Genomic DNA, 16,832 nt, shown 5'->3' on the forward strand with positions numbered 1-16,832 from the left:
TGAGTCTTTTGGTTGTTGTTTGATGGTGGTAGTGATTGGTTGAGATGATTCTGCGGTGGATTGAGTTGTCGATCGACAAGAAGAGATGTTGAACTGAAATGGGTTTTGTGGTGTTGGGTTTTAATAGATTTGATTGTTTGTTTTGTTCCTAGGTTATGACTGAGATGGATTTGTTGATGGCAGTGGTGACTGTAAGCTAAACTGAAATGCAGGTGATGGATTAGGATGCATATGGAACTGGGTAATAAGTCTGTTCATAATCATGGCGGCAGTGGCGGCGGAGGTGGTGGTGAGATATCAAATATGAAATTGGTGGTAAGACATAAAGATCTTGCTCAAATTGTTGCTTGTATCAAATACTATCTTGAGAAAGCTGTTGTTGCTGGTGAGCCTGTCTCTAATCTGCTTGAAATTAGTCGTGTCCATCTAAATGAAAAGTTTGTAGTTTTGTTTTTGAATGAAAATTAAGTTTATTTGGGTTTAGGATTGATTGGGGTTTCACATTTTGACTGACCAGAAACTGTCTTTTGACAAATTTGAGTTCAAGCTAGATATTAAAACCTCCTTTGGATATTTAGTATCGATTGGATACCGGCGCGCTTGTGGAACAATGTCCGAAGAGTCACTTTTCCACATTGGAGCAACTCTTGACATGGGAGAAGAAGCTACACCAGGAAGTTAAGGTATGCAGAATTGTACTGCTTGTTTGTGACACAAAATTGAGAACCACTAGACTAGGATATTGAACATTGAATTCATTATAAATTGGAAATTTGACCTTTGATAATTCAGATTTTAATTTGCTTGTGAAGCCATTAGGTGTCTTGTTGAGTTTCAATGTAACGTGGAGCATTAGTCTTAGTCTTAATGATTGCTTATATGTGTTATATGTTGCTTGATTTTTAGGCTCTTGAAGGGGAAAATATTGAGCATGAGAAGAAGTTATCAACACTGCAATCTTTGGAATATAGGGGAATTGGAGAAGCTAAATTGGACAAGACAAAAAGCATCTGTAAAGAAGCTGCAGTCAATGATTTTGGTAACATCACAGCTGTGTCTACTACTTCATATGTTATCGTCCAAGTTAGGGACACTGAGCTTATTCAACTAGTTGAATATGCCACGGGTAACTCAATTCTCCTTGTTCAATTTTTTCTTTAATCTACATGCTGCCAGTGTCAGGAAGTTGCTTGCATCTTAATTGTTTAGTGTTTGTAGCCTATCCAACCTTGAAATTAAATAAATCTCATGCTTAAGAATTTCATTTGTCACAATATGCATGACTTTCGCCCGATTATACTCTCCTAGGTGTCCTGATATCTTTGTTCTTGTTTGGTTATCAACTCTGTATATGTTGACCTACGTTCGTAGCTAGTAAAATGCGATGTAATCAACAATGGATGTTTGATTTGTGTTGATAGTCACAAAACTCATATCAGAGGCTTCGAACTTGTCTACAGCTTGTTCATTAACCATGTGCTAAGTAATAAGAAATTGCTTATTTATGTCATAAAAGTATGAAATGCAGGTTCATGTACATGTGGAGGTCAATGAATCAATAACATGCAGGTTCATGTACATGTGCAGTTGAATTATGACAAAACCAATTATGGTTTCATCTTATTTATAATGAAACCAATTATGGTTTCATCATATTTATGATGAAACCAAAATTGGTTCCATCTATCAATGAACATGTATAATATCTCTTATAATATTTCTTACAGTTGAAATGGGAAGCAATTGCAGGTGGTGAATTGGATTGTGGAGCTGAGTAGAGTCAGCTAGGAGATGTTGCTGCCGCTGCTTTCAGATTGGCAGTGTGCAAGTGTAGTTGCTGGTATTGTTGATATGGTTATTGCAGTGATGGGTTTGATATGGTTATTGCCGTGACAGGGTCTTGTGACGAGTTTCATTTGATGCTGCTAGTAAGCTCCGGTTGCAGCTGAAGTTAATATTATAGAGAAGGTGGTACTGGTGTTGGCTTTGAGTTGGTTCTCTATGAAGAATGGTTTGAGTTGATGCTTGAGAATGGTTTTTAAGTACAGTTGCAGGTTGAGAGTGTAGAGAAGAACTGAGATGCCTATGCTGGTGGTGATTATGAACTGCAGCTGGTAATAATCAGAATCCATGGAGGAACTGGTGTTGCTCTGGTTGAATTAATATTGATATTGCAGGTCCAGTTGAAGATCAAACTGAGCCTGAGATGGAGCATTTGTGGTGTTCAGGTATGAGCTTGAACTGAAATGGAAGGCAGTAATGCAGTGGGTATGGGATTTGAAGTGAATTTGTAGTTGCAGGTGCAATGAAGTGCTGCAATACAATGAGGAATTGCCTGTAAACCTAGATGGAAAGATATACCAGGTGAAGCTGAGTAATGGGTCTTGAGACATAACTGGTGGTATTGCTGTTGAAGCGCAAAAACCAATTATGGTTTCATCTTATTTCATACCAAAATCGGTTTCATCGTATTTCAACAATGTATTTCTATCCATGAAGATGTATAATACCTCTTAAAAAAATTCTTGCCGGTGATTTCTCACGAAACCAAGATGAAACCAAAATCGGTTTCATCGTATTTATGATGAAACCAAAATCGGTTTCATCTTATTTATGATGAAACCAAAATCAGTTTCATCGTATTTTTGGGAGGTGGTGGTGGTGGGCGGTCGTGGTGCTGGTTTTGGTTGGCGGTGGTCGACAGTGGTGGTGCTAGATGGTAGGGTGGCTGGTATTGGTGGTGCAATTACGTAGTATCGGTGGTGGTGGTGGTCGGAGATGGTGGCGGTGGTGGTCGACAATGGTGGTGATGGATGGTAGGGTGGCTGGCAGTGGTGGTGCAATTGCGCAGTATCAGCGGCGGCGGCGGGCGGCGGAGCGGTGGTGGTCGGTGGCGGCGGCGGTGGCCGGTGGCGGTCGGTGGTGGCGGCGGTGGTGGTCAGTGGCGGCGGTGTTGGTCAGTGGTGGCGGCGGCGGGCGGCGGCGGTGGTCGGTGGCGGCGGTGGTGGCGGCGGTGGCGAAAGGTGGCGTTGGCGGTGGTCGGAGGTGGTGGCGGTGGCGGCGGTGGTCGAAAGTGGTGGCGGTGGTTATCGGTGGAGGCGTTGCTTATTGGTGATTGTTTATTTCTTGTTGGGGATGACAATATAATAAGAATTAAAGTGTGGTTGATTTTTGTTTTTGTTGGGGTGATTTAAACAAGAAGGATAATATAGACAGTTTATATTAAATGGGATTTTTGTGAACAATTTGTTTTGTTGGAGTTTTTGTATATGGATAGTGACACCTTTGGGGTTATAACTCGCGGATCGTTAACGCAACCATTAATAATATGGGTTGGAGGTGCAACATATTTACCATGTAAATGAAACTTGAGAAAATACCTATATAGACAAAAATGCAAAGCTTTTCTAAACCTGGATGCAAATAAAATATTCATAGAAAAATTGAAATGAAGGCCTACATAATAGGTGAAATGTTACAACTCAACACAGATTAAGGCCCGTGCCGTTACGGCACGGGTTAAGCTCTAGTATGGATTACAAAATAAATAAAATTTGTACCTCTCAATCAAAATGTTTGATTTCCTTGGTTCTTCAACATTACTCGAAATCTTCGTCACTTTCTGATAAAGAGGGGGTACAACCACCACCAAATATTTTGCTTGCAATCTGTATGGACTAACTCCAATATACTTTCTAGAGAATCAACTAGACAGTCAGACTCAATCTAGATAAAAGTATATCAAAGGAGTTAATATCTCAATCTCTCGATTTGATCTATACTCAAGCAAATAGAAATCTGCGAGTTTTTATCAAATACTAGAGAGATAACTTGGATGGTACCAAACACCAATATCCAAGTGTCAATCAACTTAAATCAACAACCAAAGGTCGGATATTCTAATTGATTGAACTAACGCACAACCTGTGATATTTCAATTATATAAGAAAATATAATGCGGAATAGAAATAACACAGACACCAGAATTTGGTTAACGAGGAAACCGCAAATGCAGAAAAACCCCCGGACCTAGTCCAGATTGAATACACACTATATTAAGCCGCTATAGACACTAGCCTACTACAAACTAATTTCGGTCTGGACTGTAGTTGAATCCCAATCGATATCACACTGATCCAAGGTACAGTTGTGCTCCTTACGTCTCTGATCCTAGCCGGATACTACACACTTGATTCCCTTAGTTGATCTCACCCACAACTAAGAGCTGCTACGACCCAAAGTCGAAGACTTTAATAAACAAATCTGTATCACACAGAAAATTCTACAGTAATAGATAAATCTGTCTCCCACAAAAATACCTACGAGTTTTGTTCCGTCTTTTGATAAATCAAGGTAAACATGAACCAATTTATAACCCGGACTTATATTCCCGAAGAACAACCTAGTATTATCAATCACCTCACAATAATCTTAATCGACGCGGCGAAAGAAGATATCGTGGAATCACAATCGATGAGATAAAGATGTTTGTGACTACTTTTATATCTTGCCTATCGGAGATATCAATATCAGGTCAATCTTTGCGGTTGTACACGTAAGATAGAAACAACAAGATCATATCACACAACTACGAGAAAGTAGTATCGGTCTGGCTCCACAATCCCAATGAAGTCTTTAAGTTGTTAACCTGGTTTTAGAGAAGAAACCAAAGGTTAAAGAAGAATCAACTCTAGCTTACACAACTAGTATCAAACGTAAGGTGTGGGGATTAGGTTTCCCAGTTGCTATAATTCTTCCTTATATAGCCTTTCAAATCAGGGTTTGCAATCAATGTTAGCTTGGTAACTGTTGATGGTGGTTTTTAGCTTAGGGTTAAAATCGTAAAACCTTAGTCAAACAGTGACGTCACACTTGAGTAATAATGTCGCCACTAGCACATTTATTGAACCATTCAACATGTCTGCGTAAAATTACCGGGGTGCCTTTTTTATGTATATGCCATGCTCCACGGCAGAGCCCTCGGTACTGACTGGCGTCATCTCTGCACATGCCAGTCGCGCATGCTATCCAAACGTGCCAATCGCGCGTGCCATATATTATAAACTAGGGTTTCGATACGCTAAACCCTAATAGCCATATCTCCGGGCCAAAGGCATGCCAACCATGCCAGTCGCACCACCGTGCCAATAGCATGCCGTGCCAGCCACATCTCCGCGCCAAAGGCATGCCAACCATGCCATCCGCACCACCGTGCCAATGGCATGTCGTGCCAGCCACATCTCCGCGCCAAAGGCATGCCAACCATGCAAGACGCACCACCGTGCCAATGACATGCCGTTCCAGCCACATCTCTGCGCCAAAGGCATGCCAACCATGCCAGCCGCACCACCGTGCCAATGACATGCCATGCCAGCCACATCTCTGCGCCAAAGGCATGCCAACCATGCCAGCCGCACCACCATGCCAGCCGCACCACCGTGTCAATTGCATGCCATGCCAGCCACATCTCCGCGCCATGTCCACATCTCCGCGCCAAAGACATGCCAACCATGCCAGCCGCACCATCGTGCCAATGACATGCCATGCCAGCCACATCTCCGCGCCAAAGGCACCATAGTGCCAATGGCATACCATGCCATCCACACCTCCGCGCCAAAGCCATGCCGGCCATGCCGCCATGGCGCTGGCTGCCAAACGAAGGGTTGCAACAATCAACTGCCGCCCTTCCTTCTAAGATGCAAATCTCAGCCATCCAAGTTCACCACCAAACGCGTGGAAACTTTTGGCCCAACGCCAAGTCCTAATTTTGGCCGCGCCTAAACTATGCCAAAACCCTAATTTTGGCCGCGCCTAAAAACTAAGCCAAAATCCTAGCTTGGCCGCGCCTAAACCATGCCAAAGCCATGCCGTCCATGCCTCCATGCCGCTGGCTACCAAACGAACGATTGCAACAATCAACGACCACCCTTCCTTCTGAGATGCAAATCTCAGCCGTCCAAGTTCGTCAATAAACGCATGGCAACTCCTGGCCCAATGCCAAATTCCACGGTTTACGCCAAACCCTAATTTGGACGCGCCTAAAGCATGCCAAAGCCATGCCTCCACGCCACTGGCTTCCAAACGGAGGGTTGCAACAATCAACGTCTACCCCTCCTTCTGAGATGCAAATCTCAGCCTTACAAGCTTGCCACCAAACCAAACGATTTGTGGCAACCTGTTGACTGCGATGCCAAAGTTCCACTGTTTGTGCCAAACCCTAATTTGGGCCGCGCCAAGAGCATGCACGAGCCGTGCTGGCCATGCCTCCATGCCGCTGGCCACCAAACAGAGGGTTGCAACAATCAACGACCACCCTTCCTCCTGATATGCATATCTCATCCGTACAAGCTTGCCACCAAACGACTTGTGGTAATATCTTGGCTACGGTGCCAACTCTTGGCCACGATGCCAAAACCCTAATTTGGCCACGGTGCCAACTCTTGGCCACAATGCCAAAACCCTAATTTGGCCACGGTGCCAACTCTTGGCCACAATGCCAAAACCCTAATTTGGCCACGGTGCCGAACCCCTAATTTGGCCATAGCCATGCCTCCATACCGCTGGCTGCCAAACAGAAGGTTGCTACAATCAACAACTATCCTTCCTCCTGAGATGCAGATCTTAGCCGTACAAACTTGCCACCAAACGACTTGTGGCAACCTTTGGCCACGCTGCCAAATATTTTTCCACGACACACACTTAGCTATGCCAATTATTTGGTCACGACACCAAACCCTAATCAGCCACGCCAAGAGCATGCGCAAGCCATGCCAACACCATGCCACGCCACTGGATACCAACGGAAGGTAACCACAATCAACGGCTAACCTTCCTCTCAAGATGCAAAATCTCGGTCGACGAAGGTCACCACCGAACCGGCAAACCTCTCAATCTTAACTTGCCAAACAATAACAACATGATACACGTTTTCCACGAAAACACTCGAGATATCAAAACATGTCACAAACTGGGGGATGCTCATCAGGGTATTGGTCTGGCGGTTTACAGCGTGCGGCGTACACTACGCCCGTTACAAGAAAGTGTTATAAGAGTGAGGCGGTTAGTAAATACAAGAAGTAATGGTGAAACGTTTCCTTCGTTATGGAAACATCAATTCCAGGCATTACCCGTTACCACTTTCTTCCATTTACTCAACCGTTTCCACTTCTTACGAGACCAGGGTACGTTTCGTTGCGACTTGTATAAATACGTCTCACCTATTTCCACCAAAGGACAAGTTTTGGTCAGGAGAATACAACACTCAGAAATCACTTGTTATCTTCCCAATCTGCTAGCGTTCCACTTTCTGATACAAGTCGTCAAACAACTACTCTTCCAGAATCAACTATTCTGGTCTCAACACTCTCTTCGCTTCCCTCCCTAAGACCAACCCTTCTCCTTCACTTTGTGACCGAAGCAAGTCTGGAACGGCCATTTCTTGGTTTAGGCCGGATTTGTATACATTTATCTCTCGAATCAAAGTACTCCCTTGCAGTACATTGTTTAGGGTTTAAACTCGTTTCTCACCCACATGCACGAAATTACCGAAATCAGGAAAAACCGTTCTCACCCTCAAACAATTGGCAACCATAGTGGAGGTTAATCTGTCGGTCACAATATCAATTCCCGATTTCCGATTTCATCTTTTCAACCCAGATATCGAGATGATAGAAACAGACTAGCCGCCGACTCGGTTATCTGACGGCTCTGGAACGACTGGGGACTTAGGAATGATTGGGAACTTTTCACATTCACGGCGCCGCCGCCCACAAAAATTCAGATTTACATCCGGGAGATCCATTTTGTTGGGAGACTCTAAAAAGCAAGTAAGTCTCGTCAGACGAGTTGCATGTTCTATTATCTAAAATTTTCACATAGATAGTAGAAACGACAGCCATGCTATCCCCATGTTTCATCCCATACTTTCTACTGACAACACAACATTCACAACTCCATGACTCTCCTGGGGTATTTATGCCACTTATAGTCATGACCAAAAACAACATTATTCTAAAAAACAATTCATCCCAAAAGAATAATCCAAAACCCTCATAGGAGACGATTATCTATCGATTCAAATCGAACCATGAACCAGGCGCTCTGTTTGCATTTAAAAAAAAAAAGAGGCCTAAATAAAGAAGTTCAGAAGACAGGAATACATTCAAGTAAAACCATCTAGTAATGGCTTGCTCTTCTTGGATAAAGCCTCCTTCGTGCTTTCGAGAGCCGCCCGTTTCAACTTCAGCTCCTTGGACGACCTTTTGATCTCCACCTCCTGCTGTGCGACCTCATCCGCGGAAGGGACTTCAGCCGACGTGGTCTGCAACTTTTCATCTCAGAGAAACCTTCAACAAACTAGTAAAGTTGAACCCGTGGTATACGCACACATCACAATGGAACTTCCAGCTTGAGACTACGTCCTCAGAAACGGTATGGCCAATCACTTTGCACATATCATCAATCGAAGATAAGGCTTCCTCCACATGCTTGACCAGCGCAAACCGACTAGTAACCTTTTTGGTTGTGGCGATGTGTCCATACCTTTCCCATATCTTGGGATATAGTGTCTCGTATTTGGCTGGCACGCTGAAGCCGCCGATCAGCACATGATCTGGATAAGGAACTAAGTATGGAGGAGCGAAAGCGGCACCCGCAACTGAACCGGCAAGGGATTCCTAACTAAAATTGCACCAGCGGTCGCTGGAGCACTCTCCGCTACTTGAGAAGCAACAACATCTTCATCTTGATCGACCTCCATTTTCGGGTCGCCAGGCGCAGCTGCCACGGTTGGAGACAAAGCTGTATCCCCACGGTTTTCCGCCTCGGGGTCATCTTCAGGAGCGGGTTCTCCCTGCGATATCACGGTTTAGATATTTTCAAAAAAAAAAAAGAGAGAAAGGAAGAAGAAGAATGCGTGGAAGACTCATTGATACACTTTCAGACCGACTAGAAGAAGACTCACGCTGCTGTTGGAAGAGCTATTATCATCATCACTAGATTCCGAGCTTTCCTCCTTTTCGAGCTCCTCTTCACCGCAAGAAGGCTCAACATTGCCACCCTCTAACGCGAGAGCCGTCGTTCTCTGAGTACCACCCTCTGCCGCGAGAGCCGTCGTTCTCTGAGGCTCGGCATTGTCACCCTCTGCTGCGAGAGCCGCCGTTTTCTGACTACGTGCAAGATGGGAAAAGGCGTTCACACCCTGGTCAAGGAATAACGAAATAATTATGCAATCCGACTGAGTGGGCAAGAAAAAGAATACATACCTGAACGTTGGAAGAACTGAAGGTCACGAGGGCCGTCGGATCCGACTGAAAGCTACCTGCACAATTTTTCGACCTTCGCTCCTTCTCTTGGGGACTGTCCGTGTCCGCGTTAGGAGATTTCCGTTTGGGAAAGGAGGGATTCCTTAACAATGGATGTTTTGCTAAAGTTGCAGCAGAAGGCCACAAGTATTCTTCACTACGTCATTCACGAATCCATGAATGCCAAGGAACTCATCCTGCCAGAATATGTTATACTTGGAAGTTGTTGTCGGATTTCGTCCTGATAGCAAGAAGGGAAGATTTATACCCGACGCAAGAGCACTAGCATCAAGAGCAGCTGGCAACAAGTTTTTTGGAACAGACGACTGATGAGAGAGAGGGACCCATTGGTCAAATCCCATATGCCGATCCGCCCTGTCAATGTTGTAAGAAACTGCCTGGCCAGATCCTCGAAAGAAAGATGGTACATAACCAGGCATGCAACTTTGCATGAACACAACCTCCGCAACGCCCGTATTATTTTCAGAAAGCAAAGATGTGTTCGGAACAGAGGAAAATGTGTCCATTTGAACTATGAAGGCATGCACTGGGGCCCATGGACGAAATTTTATTGTGTAGGAGTTCTCGAGGAATTCAACTAGGTTCGAGCCAGATTTTGGACGCCTGTTCACCCAGCGAAGTATCCTAGAACCACCCCAAGACTCGGGAAGTGAAGACAGCGGTTTGGGAGCTCACTTCTCGAAATGCTCCCACAACCACACATGGAGGAAAGATATATGGACATACGAATCCACTTTCATGTAACCATTTGAAGCACGCATGTCCACAACCAGATGATCCAAATTTATGTACAGAGAACCTAGAAACAAGCCGCCAATAGGTAGAACAACACCTTGCGCTAATCTGATGGCAAACTTAATGAGACCTTGCCTTATCTCTTTCTTACCCGAGCCGTCATCAAAAATATCCCTGGATAACCGAAGAACCAAGAATGCCGCGACATGAAGTGTACTATTCTTTTGATCCGGCTCCGACTCATCTGGAAACCATTGAGACACCCACCAGTTGTAGAAACACCTCACTCGTTTTCCTTCCGGATAAAGCCTTTCGACTTCGCAACAAGAGCGGCGCGCATCTGTTCTTCATCTTCAGACAAGGTAATATCAAGATTCCCTGTTATGGGAAGGTTCAGCAAGACGGCCACACTCTCTAAAGAGATAGTCATTTCACCCCACCTGCATATAGCCGTCTGAGTATCTGGACACCATCGGGAGATAAAAGCAACTAAGCTCGGGATGTCTTTCCTGATTTGAAGTGCTACAGAAGCTGTGACAGCGCCAATGATTTGCGCCTTGGTCAAATTGGCTCTTACGCAGTCCTGACTTATCATGAATTGCATCAATTTGTCAAAAGAGTGCAACAGACTCTGGCAGATTCTGAAGTCAATGGAAGAAGCAGGATACTCTTTACTCTGAAGGCAAAACCGTATTACACAACCTAGTCGATCCTACTGGACGTCTCCTTCACCCTCCGAACCGGTCAGAAGGACAGGTACAAACCTGGGATGATTTATTCTAGCTGTGCCGGACATTGTAAAGAATTCATCATCCGTGTTTGGCTTGGAACTGCCAACCTTTTTCAAAGCCGCGGTAGGGTTTTTCTCAAGTGACATCCTAACGAAACCTTCTTTAGCCGCTTTCACTTTCAAAGTAACTACAACAAAGGAAAGGGGTATGAAACAAAAAAATTACTACCGGAAGGAGGGTGCACGAAGATTACTTTATCAGCAATAAAGAATTCATTTCGGTTGCAAGCCACTCTATTTTCAACCACAAGTCATAACACGCATAGCCAAAGAAGTGGGGACTTATACTCGCGTAAGACAAAGTCCTACGCTGCCAAGAGACACACCCCTTGCCAAAAACGTGTGTTGCAGTGGGAAGCATGCTCTCGTCCGAGACGATGTGCCTCCCACCGCGGGAACTATGCTCACGGCCACACATAAAATAAAAAATAAAAAAAGGGGTGGGAAAACCGTAACGCCAAGTTTTTCATGGAATCAATGACAATTACCTACCCGTGCATGCATACTTTACACAATAATTGCTTCCAACGCTATTCATGAGGTGACCGATGTTGTGATATTCGAAGAGGCACTGTTCATGATGAAGTCTTTCTACATATTTATGGAAGACATACCTATGGATAGGGTTTACACCAATACATAGGAACAATATTTCTACAAATTTTTGGAAAGTGTACCTACGGCTAGGGTTTGCATCAACACAAGAATAACAAGCTTAAAGAGAAACGCTGGAGTACACACCTGGAATATGCTCGCCCACTTTATTGCTATCGCTCTACCACTAACACAAAGACGTGGGAAGAAAGATGCGAGATGAAAAGGAGATCAAACCCTTTTATAGACGTGACACTTTTGGAATTTGAATAAGGAACGGATTTCCTATTTGAGCTATGTATGGAAAAAGGAAATTGGGATCGCAAGAACAAGCTTCACGGTGCCAGCAATCCGCGCCACGCCAAGCCAACACCCATCCCAAGCCGATCCAACGCTAACGGCTCCATCCCAAGCCGATCCCAATGCCTACGGTTCCATTCCAAGCCGCACAATACCTGCGGCTCCCATTCCAAGATGACCAACGCCAGCGGCTCCGTTTTAAGCCATACCATGCCAACGGCTTGCTAAGCCAAGCCAACAACGCCAAGAACTCCGTGTTCCCTAGCCTAGCCAAGATGACGCACGACCAAGCCAAGATGACGCCAACTGTTTGCATCTCGGCCAGCAACCACCACTACGACTGTGCGTCCTAGCTAGCAGCACCACAAGCAGAATCTACGCAAAGCCACCAACACAAGAATCACGAATTCTCCTTACATATCGAAAAAGGTTAGACTGATCTTCCTGACCATCTTTTCATGACTCGCCGTTTCGATTTTGTCCTTGTCTGTCACCATCTTATGCTTACCTCACAACAATGCCCCATCTCCGAGCTAAACAGGGGACTTAATGTTGATGGTGGTTTTTAGCTTAGGGTTAAAATCGTAAAACCTTAGTCGAATAGTGTCGTCACACTTGAGTTATAATGTCGCCACTAGCACATTTATTGAACCATTCAACATGTCTGTGTAAAATTACCGGTGTGCCTTTTTTATGTATATGCCATGCTCCACGGCAGAGCCCTCGGTACTGATTGGCGTCATCTCTGCACAAGCCAGCCGCGCATGCTAGCCAAACGTGCCAATCGCGCGTGCCATATATTATAAACTAAGGTTTCGATACGCTAAACCCTAATGGCCATATCTCCGCGCCAAAAGCATGCCAACCATGCCAGCCGCACCACCATGCCAATGGCATGCCATGTCAGTCGCACCACCGTGCCAATGGAATGCCATGCCAGCCACATCTCCGCGCCAAAGGCATGGCAACCATGCCAGCCGCACCATCGTGCCAATGGCATGCCGTTCCAGCCACATCTTCACGCCAAAGGCATGCCAACCATGCCAGCCGCACCACCGTGCCAATGGCATGCCGTGCCAGCCACATCTCCGCGCTGAAGATATGCCAACCATGCCAGCCGCACCACCGTGCCAATGGCATGCCGTGCCACCCACATCTCCGCGCCAAAGGCACCATAGTTCCAATGGCATGCCATGCCATCCACACCACCGCGCCAAATCCATGTCAGCCATTCCCCCATGCCGCTGGCTGCCAAACGAAGGGTTGCAAAAATCAACGGCCGCCCTTCCTTCTGAGATGCAAATCTCAGCCGTCCAAGTTCGCCACCAAACGCGTGGAAACCTTTGGCCCAACGCCAAGCCCTAATTTTGGCCGCGCCTAAACTATGCCAAAACCCTAATTTTGGCCGCGCCTAAAAATTATGCCAAAATCCTAACTTTGCCGCGCCTAAACCATGCCAAAGCCATGCTGGCCATGGATGCATGCCACTGGCTACCAAACGAACGATTGCAATAATCAACAGCCACCCTTCCTTCTAAGATGCAAATCTCAGCCGTCCAAGTTCGCCACCAAACGCATGGCAACTCCTGGCCCAATGCCAAATTCCACGGTTTACGCCAAACCCTAATTTGGCCGCGCCTAAAACATGCCAAAGCCATGCCTCCATGCCGTTGGCTGCCAAACGGAGGGTTGCAACAATCAACGACTACCCCTCCTTCTGAGATGCAAATCTCAGCCGTACAAGCTTGCCACCAAACCAAACGATTTGTGGAAACCTCTTGACTGCGATGCCAAAGTTCCACGGTTTGTGCCAAACTCTAATTTGGGCCGCGTGATAGACACATTTTTGTGTATATGTTGTCCTTAATTTCATGTATTGCTGGTACTCGATTTTTGAGGAGAAAAGATATTTTACAGATCATTCATGCATGGAGAAAAGAAAAAAATAGGAAATTATTCCCGAGAATATAATATTCCTTCACTGTGAAGATTTTGAGGAGTAATTGGAGATATTTTACATCTCATTCATGCGTGCATAAAAGAAAAAAATAGGAAATTATTCCCGAGAATAATATTCCTTCACTGTGAAGATTTTGAGGAGTAATTGGAGATATTTGTGGTTACTGCTGGGTTATAAATAGCTCCTGAGATGTAAGAGAAGGGGGATGAGTGATTAGGGAGTGATTAGGAAGTGATTAGGGGAAGAGTTTTAAACACCCGATTTTCATCATTTTCTCTCCATTTTATCTTTGTAAACAATTTTTGAAGCAATGAACAAATATTTTGAGCGTGTTTACACAATGATGAGCTAAACCCAATCCTTGGGGATATGGAGGAAGCCGTTGTTTCGGTAAAAGTGATATATTTCTATTCATTAATTACAACAACTCTATTATGATTTTTGCATTGAACTAAAAATTGTTTATATGATTTTGATTAGTTAGGTGTATTTTCTCTTGATACAATATGCTTGCTTCAGGGTTTTGATATTCTATGCTTGGATTAACATCTATTCTTTTGGAAATCTACATGTCTAGGCAATACTATTAGAATCAATTTGAATGTTGAGTTGCATAATTATTGTTTTATTACATCACTAATATCAACCAATGGTGGAATCCTAGCTCTATTCTCTCCATAATTTTCACAACATCTTTTTAATTAGTTCGCTATTTTTATTTATTAAAAAAAAATCTAAAAATCCGCTTTCACAAGTCTTGAACGAATCATACTACAACAACTTTGAAAACACATCAAATTTTTGGCGCCGCCGACGCGGACTTGTCTTTAGGCTAGAGTTTTTAGATTTTTTTTTAGGTTTTATTTTATTTGTTCTTCTTTACGTTTTTGGGTTTTTGTCTTTTTCTTTCAGATTTTGGAATTTGGAGCGAAAGAAAATTTTGCCAAAGCTTTTGGTGAATACTTAAAGACTGAGTAAAGGCAAAGCGAAAGGAGCGAAAGAAGATTTTTTTTTTATAAAAAAAAGAGAGAAAAAAGATTTTTATTTTGTAGATTTTTATTTTTTAGACTTTCTTTTTCTTTTCTTTTTTTTTTTTGGACTTTAAATTTTGGGACATTATTTTTAAACCCTACGGAAGGGTAGTTTAAATATAAACTGTTTGCAGAGAAGGACGGTGATTACGATATCACCTCGGCCCCTCGGGTTCGTACATGACATAGGAGTCGTGGCCCGAGTCGACTACAAAGGTTCATCCCCCGTCTGGTACGGGAGGTAAGTTTGTCGAAACACTCGCGAATCCCCTGTCAGCGAGTTACTGTCTTCCTTCGTATGCATATATGTTGAGGACTTGAAAACGGCTGCTTTAATTTAGTAGTAAAGGGTAAGGACTGGCCATACAAGATAAGGGTTCGGATTTCATCACCGTTCTCTTCTTGCCCTCCTTAGGAAAACGACACCAACGCGAACCGAACCTAAGCCTAAAATTTTGACTAGAACGAGACCGATAGGGTAACGAGCTTAACAGGAAAGTCATTCGAAAATATTGGTTACTCTTTTAAGCATACTTCGAAGTTCTTGACGGTTTCTGTAAGTTGAATGCGTGACTGCGCCGCCTTGTAATACCGGTGAGGCCTTGGGTATCAAAGCTCCACCGAGCTTCCCTCGCCTCTATTCAACTTACTTTAACTCGGATTGATTCCAGAGGGGTTTGCTTAAATTGTAACGAATTCCCGTTCGAAGGATTAGAAGCTGGTCTAGAAACAATCTAAGTGGAGCCATCATGCTTTTTGTTTGCTAGAAATCAGTAGGTTTGCTGTGGTGGAGTCAGCCTTGTTTGTGTTTGCATAGAACATCCCTTCCTTTTTAGGGCTTTTCTTTTTGATTGTTTTTCTAGTGTATGCCCGAAGTTTTTAAACGGGCTTGGAAAAGAAACACTCTAGGTCGTTTGATTAGTGAAAAACCTAGTCTTCTTGTGAAGACGGGGAGCTCGAAGACTCTTCTTTTGAGAGCCCCGTTTTTGGAAACTTCAGTTTTGAGAATCTGTCTTTGTGAGGAAAGTACCCCTAGTACTCCTAGTCCTTTGGTAGTGCCAGAAATGGCAACTTTGAAAGCTTTGCTAAACCCAACTAGGACCTCTCGTCCGTCTTGTATCAAGTTAGCTGAAACCGAGGCAAATTATGAACTGAAACCTGGGACTTTACAGATGCTCCCAATGTTTTTAGGGAAGGAGAATGAGAACCCCTATTTTCATGTTAGGGAATTTGAGGAAGTTTGTAGTACTCTGAAAATTAAAAACCTAAGTGATGATGCGTTGAAACTTAGGTTATTCCCCTTTTCCTTAAAAGATAAAGCCAAATCTTGGTGTATAGTTTGGACTCTGAGTCAATTGAAACCTATGACCAACTTACTTCTGCCTTTATACATAAGTTTTTCCCAAGGCAAAAATCATCTATTAGGACACAAATATGTACTTTTGCCCAACAAGAGGGAGAATCTTTATATAGGTACTTAGAAAGGTTCAATGACTTGATATCTCAATGTCCTCATCATGGTTTGGAGAAGGTTAGGTTAGTTCAGATCCTCTACGAGGGTTTAGATTATTCAACAACAACCATGGTTGAGTCCTTATGCACAGGTGGGTTTGAGAATAAAACTGTTGATGAAGCGATGACATTTTTGAATGAAATCGCCGATAAGACCCAACAATGGGAAAAATAGGGAACCCCAGAAAACAATTCTTCTAAGTAGAGGAAATGTTAATAGGGTAGAAGGATCTTATGAGTCAGATGCCAAAATAGCAGCTATAGCCAAAAGGTTAGAAGCCTTAGAATTAGGTCATTCTAGTGGTAGTAGTGGAAGAAATGAGCCTTTTTGGGAAGGCCATGCTGTTGAAGAGCAAGCCAATGCTCTTTATAACAACACTAGGTTTGATAACCAACAGAAGTTTGACCCATATTCAGAAACCTATAACCCTGGATGGAGAAACCATCCAAACCTTTCTTGGTCCAAGGGCCAGAATCAAGGTCAGTCTAGTAATGCTCAGGTTCCCCCAGGTTTTGGCTATACTAAGAATCCTTCAGCTCCGGCACAGTTTCAGAACCCTTCGGATAAGAAGATTATGAGTTTAGAA

General features: G+C 43.9%; 1 pseudogene; it reads left to right on the forward strand.

The window, feature by feature from the left end:
* Positions 1-231: 231 nt before the first annotated feature.
* On the forward strand, positions 232-1,562 carry LOC113352398 (annotated as a pseudogene).
* The last annotated feature ends 15,270 nt before the right edge of the window (positions 1,563-16,832 follow it).

The sequence above is a fragment of the Papaver somniferum genome, chromosome 2, assembly GCF_003573695.1.
Source record: "Papaver somniferum cultivar HN1 chromosome 2, ASM357369v1, whole genome shotgun sequence".
In the NCBI taxonomy this organism is placed as follows: domain Eukaryota; kingdom Viridiplantae; phylum Streptophyta; class Magnoliopsida; order Ranunculales; family Papaveraceae; genus Papaver; species Papaver somniferum.